Raw genomic sequence first — 7,986 nt, forward strand, 5'->3', positions numbered from 1 at the left:
ATAGCAGCATCAGGTCATCTGTAAGGTACCCATATTGTCTGGCCAGACCTAACAAGCTACTAATACTCCATCTAATTATTAATAAATACTGCAGCTTACCACAAGTTTAACAATACTATGAAAAATCCAGGAATGCATAGTGACTGTCATTAACATCTTAAGTTTTAACAGTACTAACCTGACATCAACCAATAATACCAGGATCGGATTACAGTGAATACAACCGGTTGTATAATCCACCCCCCCCCCCCCCATTTTTTCATATCTTGTGTGTGTTTTTTATTGTATTTTTACATATTTTTATCTTTATTTCTGTATTGTACGTATGCAATTGTAATAAATTGTTATTTTTATACTCCAGTTGGGTGCGCAGCTCTATTTTTCTATGGTTTCTTCTCTTCTCTTGGGACTTTGAGCAATCCCAACTAGAGCAGCAGTACCTAACTGTGAGAAAAGTCTGGCCGACTTGGAATACCAAATAATAAATTAACATCTATTAAATACATAGTCAATTTGGTGGTGCGCAGGACTTTTTCTTCGTAATATCTATATCTGTCTGTCTATTTATTTAATTATCTATCTGATGAACTCTCCCATATCGCTCACTTATTTTTTCTTAAAAAAGGGAAAACAGGAATATGTTATAGTATACATAAGACCTATACTTACCTGGCAGGGGAGATACCATGATCACGAAGGTGGTTCTCCCAGGGCGAGGCTCATCCATTGCACTCCGGGTGTGTTGACCCCTGCGATTTCCCCAAATGCGGGAAACTCGACTGCATAACTTGTGGTAGTGGGGGACTGCGTTCGCGCTTTCCCCTGATCAGCTCTGGTAAAAGTCAGCCCTTTGTACCTAGAACCTCCATTAGGCTTGCTTTCCTTCCTTCCATCACTCTTAGCCCTGCCCACGCACCCCTTAAGCTGCGCCATTAGCTTACACTCTGTGTTCTGCTCTGATCTCTACTGCTGTGTGCTGGCTGCAAATGCGTCCTTGTTTTTACTTTGCTTGTGCCTTGTAGTGTGCTTTGCATATGAGTCAAAATAAATAAATAAATAAATAAATAGTATACATAAGACCTGTGCTGCCCAGATGCTAAAAATATATTCACATATATTTTAAGTAAGGTAAAGCTCACCCTTACCTGGATGAAAATAGGATTTCAAGGTGTATATTTTGGGATTTCCCTCTGGTGCTGAGTCCTTTCGTGCGATTTTAATTCACACCAGAAGTTATATCAGGAAAGTAAAAAGTAGTGACCAGTGACTGTCCTGTGATGGTGAATGTGTTCTTCTCTGTGTCACTTTACCGGTCTGATGTCCGGCATGAATCGAAAATGATAGAATGCACCTTTGTTGAAGCATGAGTTGTCCCTTTATGGGCTATGGAAAGAAGGGCGCAAAATTTCAGTTTGCAGGGCGGCGACAGACACCCTAGCACTGGCCCTGAGAATGGCTTTGGCTGCATCATGCAGTTAGCAGAATAGCTGTGAGATGCAGTTAGCAGAATGGCTTTGGGATGAAGTTGGCAGAATGCTTTGGGATACAGTTAGCAGAATGGCTTTGGGATGCAGTTAGCAGAATGCTTTGGGATGCAGTTGGCAGAATGGCTGTGGGATGCAGTTAGCAGACTGGCTTTGGGATGAAGGTGGAAGAATGCTTTGGGATGCAGTTAGCAGAATGGCTTTGGAATGCAGTTGGCAGAATGCTTTGGGATGCGGTTAGCAGAATGGCTGTGGGATGCAGTTAGCAGACTGGCTTTGGGATGCAATTGGCAGAATGCATTGGGATGCAGTTAGCAGAATGGCTGTGGGATGCAGTTAGCAGACTGGCTTTGGGATGAAGTTGGCAGAATGCTTTGGGAGGCAGTTAGCAGAATGGTTGTGGGATGCAGTTAGCAGACTGGCTTTGGGATGAAGTTGGCAGAATGCTTTGGGATGCAGTTAGCAGAATGGCTTTGGGATGCAGTCAAAAAGTAAATAATTTCACATTAAGTACAGTAAGGAAAAGTAAAGCGGTATATTTCATCTACTCCGTTATAACATTTTAAAATGATTTCTTAAACTGTATAATAGATGATGGAGGTGATGCACTGTACTTCAGTGATTTCATAGGCGGCACAGAATATATGATTTCACTTCATTTAACTGTCTAGTAATAAATATTTCAAATATATTAGCAGATATTATTAGCAATAGATATCCTTGATTGTTTACCTTGGCAAAGCAACGGGCACTTACTGGCATTTAAAAATTATTCTGGATATAAGGAGGAAATTCGATGAATTAAGAGAATTCATAGAGGAATTGAAGGCAACATGCCATGAAGTGAAGGTGGCATGAGTCCAATATTACTGGTACTGTATCTATTTGTGTCGGTGATCTAGTCTACAGATTAAGATTAATGTGACATACTCCAGGATTTATGAACCTTGGGAAGGCAATGTGCTTAATACTAACCAGGTTATATTAGGTCACTTCTACCAAGAGTTCGAGGAAAGGTTATTTTTAGAGATTTGAAGGTTGAAGAGTGAATGTTTCTTGGGATTTGCATAATTATAAATTGTTACATGTTTTCAACAGCTGTCACATAATATATCCTTAGATTGCTAACTAATAAATATATGATATATCTCTTTCTACTATAAAATCACTGAAATTACCCAATTACTGTTTGTATTATATATATATGACAGGCAGCATCATTATAACGATGAAGCCAAGGTAGCATATAGTGATGCAATCAAGTAGACATTCTCATTTGCATTTTCTGTGAGATCAACATGATGTGCTTACATGCATAAAACTGCCTTTGCATATATGCATACAGTATAATACATCAGTACACTCAGCTGGTCAGGACTGTTATTTGTTTTTCAATAGGTGAAGTGCAAAAGAACAAAATTAAAATGAAACGATGATGTGCAAATGTAATTTTTAAATGAACTGAATGGTTTGGTAAAACCTAGAAGTATTCTCCATCATTTGCCTAAAGTAATTTTTAGTTTAGATTTATATCACAGTTTATAGCAAAAATTCAGTCAGAAAATGAAGGGACATTGGGACAGGTGGAATTTATTTATTTTGTTTTGTTACATATGCTCCATAGAGGTGAATGGCAAATTTCTGATGGAGCCACTCCATCAGAATTTTTCTAGAGAGACTCCTCTCTCTGGAGCAGTTGTTCATTTTAGGCCCCATAGAAGTGCCCCCAATTCACATTATGCTACACATTCCCAAATGATCACTTGATGTTATACATTCCCCCAGGACTGACTCACAGGCACCTCCAGATCCTAGCAATAGAACACTGGGATCAGGGGGTACCTGTGAATCTGTGTATCATCAAATCTGAGATTTATCTGATAAAGACAACCTTGTTGTACTAAATGCAGGTGGGGTTTTTTGAACTTATAAGACACGGCATCCACACTTACCCTTTAGGGGCTAAAAAGTAGGCGTTCATAGTGGTGATGGGGGTGGTGTTAGGTTGGGGACGCTTCTATTTTTAGCCATTAAAAAAATCTCATAATGTTTAATCTCCTAGGATTCGGACACTAATTCACTTAGGTTAACATAGTTACTTGGAAGATATGGGAACCCTAGCTGACTCATCACTTTTATCTGTGAATTAAGTGTAAAACATTGTAAGGGACAACATTAAAATTGTTTATAATAAGAAAAATGTAATAAAAATCATCCTGGGGTTTCTGATATAGGCATGTCAAACAAGTTCATTTAAATTGGTTTAAGTAACCCACATAAAGTTTTCCTTACAAGGTGATATTTGATACATTCACTAATTTACTATGGCAAAATGCCATTGGCATTCATTTTATAATTGCTGTTATTCATATCATTTGTTTAATGTGGGAAATTACAGATCTGTATGTACAGTAAAGATGGAACATTCATGTTGGACAGCATAGCTGTGTGTAGTTAAATCTGTCAGGCTAAGATTCCTGCTTAAACTTGGATTAAAACATACATTTATAAATATAAAATGTCTCATATGCAGTACAAAGCAGATTCATTCACACACTTAATTTGGCACTGAGTGTAACCATCTCCAGTACCAAAACGTGTTCCTCTCTTTGGGGTAAATTCACAAAAGGGTCAATTTGGGAATTTTGATGATTTCTGAGATATCTGGTCAGTTTTGCATTTTGGAGATTTACATCTGACTGTAAATCGCATGTCAATCGGACCTTTGTCCAAAACACCGCAAGAAAGGGAAGATAAAAATCTTTTTTTTTAAGAGGTCCACCCTCTCCCCCAGAACATAACCAGCACCAGACCAGTCTGGCACTAGCAAATCGTGAGAAAAAGCTAAGTGGGGCCCCAGCATTTTACCAGCTCTCTCGAGAAACCAAACCCCAGGCCTGGGATAAAGGGATAACATTATTATTATTGTTCTCTACAGTGGGATTATGGGTTCCTGCAAGCCTGCTCTGTTTTGACAAAACCACAATTTTTAGTTTTATATGGAATACGTTCGCCATAGTGTTTTCACTCTATAAGAGCCATGAAATATCTCTGAATAGATGATTACTATTCAATAGGACTTTTTTCCATAAAACTATCAGAAACTAGATTTAATTTGATTTTATACATAGGTGGCAGAGGGAAATGAGTTCCTCCTCCTCCCTGTGACCATTGTAAGCCCTGCCTAACACAGATACAGATGTAAGTGATTTTGTGGGCGTTAAGTGTGAAGTGAAAAAAAATCAAGCACAAGACCCTGAACTAGGAATTAATAATACTTAAGGTACTTTTGTATTATTACGGCACCCATTAAGTAGTTTACGTACTGTCCTATTCACTGGGATCGCATCGCTGCCTGCACTCCTGCCTGCGGATCGCATTGCATCACACGCAAATTGCATGCGATTACGATGTAATGCGATTTAGCACACCCCACTATCCACATTTGGCACACTCCCACTATCCACGTCACCCCGAAGCATGGCGTGCGCAACAGTAAGCATCCTCCCGACCTGTTCATACCCCCACTATCCACGTCGGCGTGGAGTTGATTTTATAAAGCACGGAGAGCCACCGAGCCCAAAGCGTGGCGAGCACAGTGAACCCTTCGAGGGGCCGCAGAAAATGAGCCCAAAGAGTGGCGAGCACAGAAAGCCCCGCGAGGGGATGCGGAATATACATCAAGTAATATGCGTCCCCTCCTCATACTTAATCATACAGATACACCAAACAGCTGTTAAAAGGTTCCCAAAAATAACATAAAAAAGTAGAATAAACAGTGCTGCATTAAGTAATCTTTTAAAAAAAATAATATATGTGATAATTCTTTAGTTATAATAAAATCATCAATATGAATAAATATAGTAATATGTCAACTAAAATACAAATAAAAAATTGACATATTGCTTAGAATATCATGCACTGAGGGGGTGATTCTGATTGACTCGCTAAGCAGGGAAAATTCACTGCTTAGTGAGTCATGTTATGCCGCCCGCCGAATTTTATTTGTGGGCTCTAGGGCGTAAACAGGGCAGGCGGCTGAGGTCATGTGTTGTCAGCTGCCCGCCCCACCTGTGGACCCATGGGAACTCCCACCATTTTCAAGGGGACGCCCACTGGGCGTTCCCATGGCCCAGCACCGCCACCGCCCCGTCCTCTCCTCTGCAAACTTAGTGCCTGATTCAGACCTGATCGCAGGGCTGCTATAAAGCAGAGCCCTGTGATCAGATAGCCGCCGCCCCACCAGAGTGAAATCCCACCCCATGTTAGCTTGTGAATGAGCTGCAAAAACATTACAGTCCCTGCAATTAGCTGCAGATCAATTCGCAATCACTCACCATCTAATGATTTTTCCTGTGTGCATGTAGTCCAGGACTTTTACTCTTGTGGCTGTGATAAAATAGGCTGTTCGAGGCTGGAGCTGACGTCAGACCCTCTCCATTAAATGGCCGGGTGCCACCCCCAAATGGCCAGCCATCTGTCAATAAGCTTGTTTACAGTCAGCGGAAAATAAAGATGCTGGATCTTTTTACAGAAACGCCCTGCGCGTACATGCTATGATCTGAGCACATGCGCAGTCAATTGATAATCGGACTGCCTGTATATTCTTAGCCGTTCAAACAGGTCTGAATCAGGCCCTTAATTCAAATTCATACAGTATGTTCCAAACAATTAAAACATGTGAAAATCATAAGAGCATCCTGCTAACAAGCCACATTTAAATTATCCACCTTCAATTCTTCAGAAGAAATCGGTATCAGTGCTGCGTATACTGCAGGGGTGGAGAAGCTTTTTTGTGCCAAAGGCCGTTTGTATGGGGAAAAAATCCTTCGGGGGCCATATGTAAAAAATTCTCTAACAAATTGTCCTGCTGCAGCCGTCCCGCGCTCCGGTGGCTGACGCTGAATAGGACTGACCGTCTCCGGCTGCTGTTGATTAAGAGGAATCTCACGAGAACTACTGACCTCTCGCGAGAATTCCCCTGTACTTGACTCCAGGCAAAGCCGCCGGGCGGGTCACTCAGACCGGCTACAGGGGCCACATATGGCCCCCAGGCCTGAGGTTCCCCACCCCTGGTATACTGTATCAGTCCTGCGTATCAGTATCAGTCCTCAGTATACTGAGTAGCAGTCTCTCACGAGGGTTAGATACAATTTTCTATTGATAGAGTTTAAAATGTAATGATGATGAGAAAGAAGTATCTTAATAAAGCTGAGCAGGAGAATTCAATCCTCTTAAAGCCAACATTCAATCCGGTTTATTAGGAGTTAACACTTGTCCCTGGATTCACAACATTGTGTGTGAGACTCAACAGAGAGGAGAGCTGTAAAAGAAATGAACTAAAGTATGAATTGCAGCTAAACTGGTGACTGAATCACTTTTTCAACAGTACCATGCACTAAGGATCTCTTTTGGCATTGATCAATTCACGAGTCAGTGTCAATATCCGAGTTACACAGAGTAATGCTGACTGGAATGCACCGGCTGCCTCCCTTCTATTTGGTTTGGCCTGTGCATGGTGTGCAGTGGTATTTACAGTAGCAGGTTTAAATATATATATTTGCTCCCAAATTTAGAGATACAGCACATATGTAAGGCAGCAGATACCCTCCTTTGCAAATGATCCCTTATTAAGTGACCGTGGTTCCAGCACTCATATATCAGAGGGGATCCCAGGGTAAGAGCCATCAATGGGATTTTCTCAAAGGGGTTTATGCATTAATAAATATTGACAGCATTATCTCCAATATTATGAAGTATAAATCCCATAATCATTTCTGCTGGGCTGATATTAATTTGTAGTTTACTGCTAAAAGTTCTAGATCAGTGGTTCTCAACCTCGGTCCTCATGACCCCCAGCAGTTCACGTTTTCCAGGTCATCCTGCAGGTGCACATGTGCTCTCATTATTCACTGACACATTTTAAAAGATCCACAGGTGGGGCTGATTAATTCACTTGTGATTCTGTGTGGAGACCTGGAAAACGTGAACTGTTGGGGATCCTGAGGACCGAGGTTGAGAACCACTGTTCTAGATCATCTATCATCTACTCATAAATATTCAAACGTTTCCTGTGGCTAAACATCTGAATCTTCTCCGTATCTGAGAATTCCAAGGATAACAATGGGCCTTATTTTGGTTCATTCTTTCTGACAAAATCCTTCTTAGATGGGCAAAACCATGTGCACTGCAGGTGGGGCAGGTGTTACTTGTGCAGAGAGAATTAGATTTGGGTGGGGTTTTACTTCAAAGTGAGATCTATATTGCAGTGTAAAAATAAAGCAGTCAGTATTTTCCCCGCACAGAAACAAAATTACTCACCCAAATCTAATTCCCTCTGCACATGTTACATCTGCCCCCCTGCAGTGCACATGGTTTTGTCCATCTAAGAAGGATTTTGTCAGAAAGAATGAACCAAAATAAGGCCCCTTGTTCTACAAAGCCAAATCGTGAAAACAGGGTTGGATTGGCCAAAAGGGGCACAAGTAAATCCCTGGTGAGC

General features: G+C 41.0%; 1 non-coding gene across 1 annotated transcript; it reads left to right on the forward strand.

The window, feature by feature from the left end:
- The first annotated feature begins 661 nt into the window (after nt 1-661).
- On the forward strand, nt 662-825 carry LOC146006044 (U1 spliceosomal RNA). Its single transcript, XR_014444089.1, has one exon. It is a non-coding gene; the product is annotated as a U1 spliceosomal RNA (small nuclear RNA).
- The last annotated feature ends 7,161 nt before the right edge of the window (nt 826-7,986 follow it).

The sequence above is a fragment of the Crinia signifera genome, chromosome 5, assembly GCF_055691185.1.
Source record: "Crinia signifera chromosome 5, ASM5569118v1, whole genome shotgun sequence".
In the NCBI taxonomy this organism is placed as follows: Eukaryota; Metazoa; Chordata; class Amphibia; order Anura; family Myobatrachidae; genus Crinia; species Crinia signifera.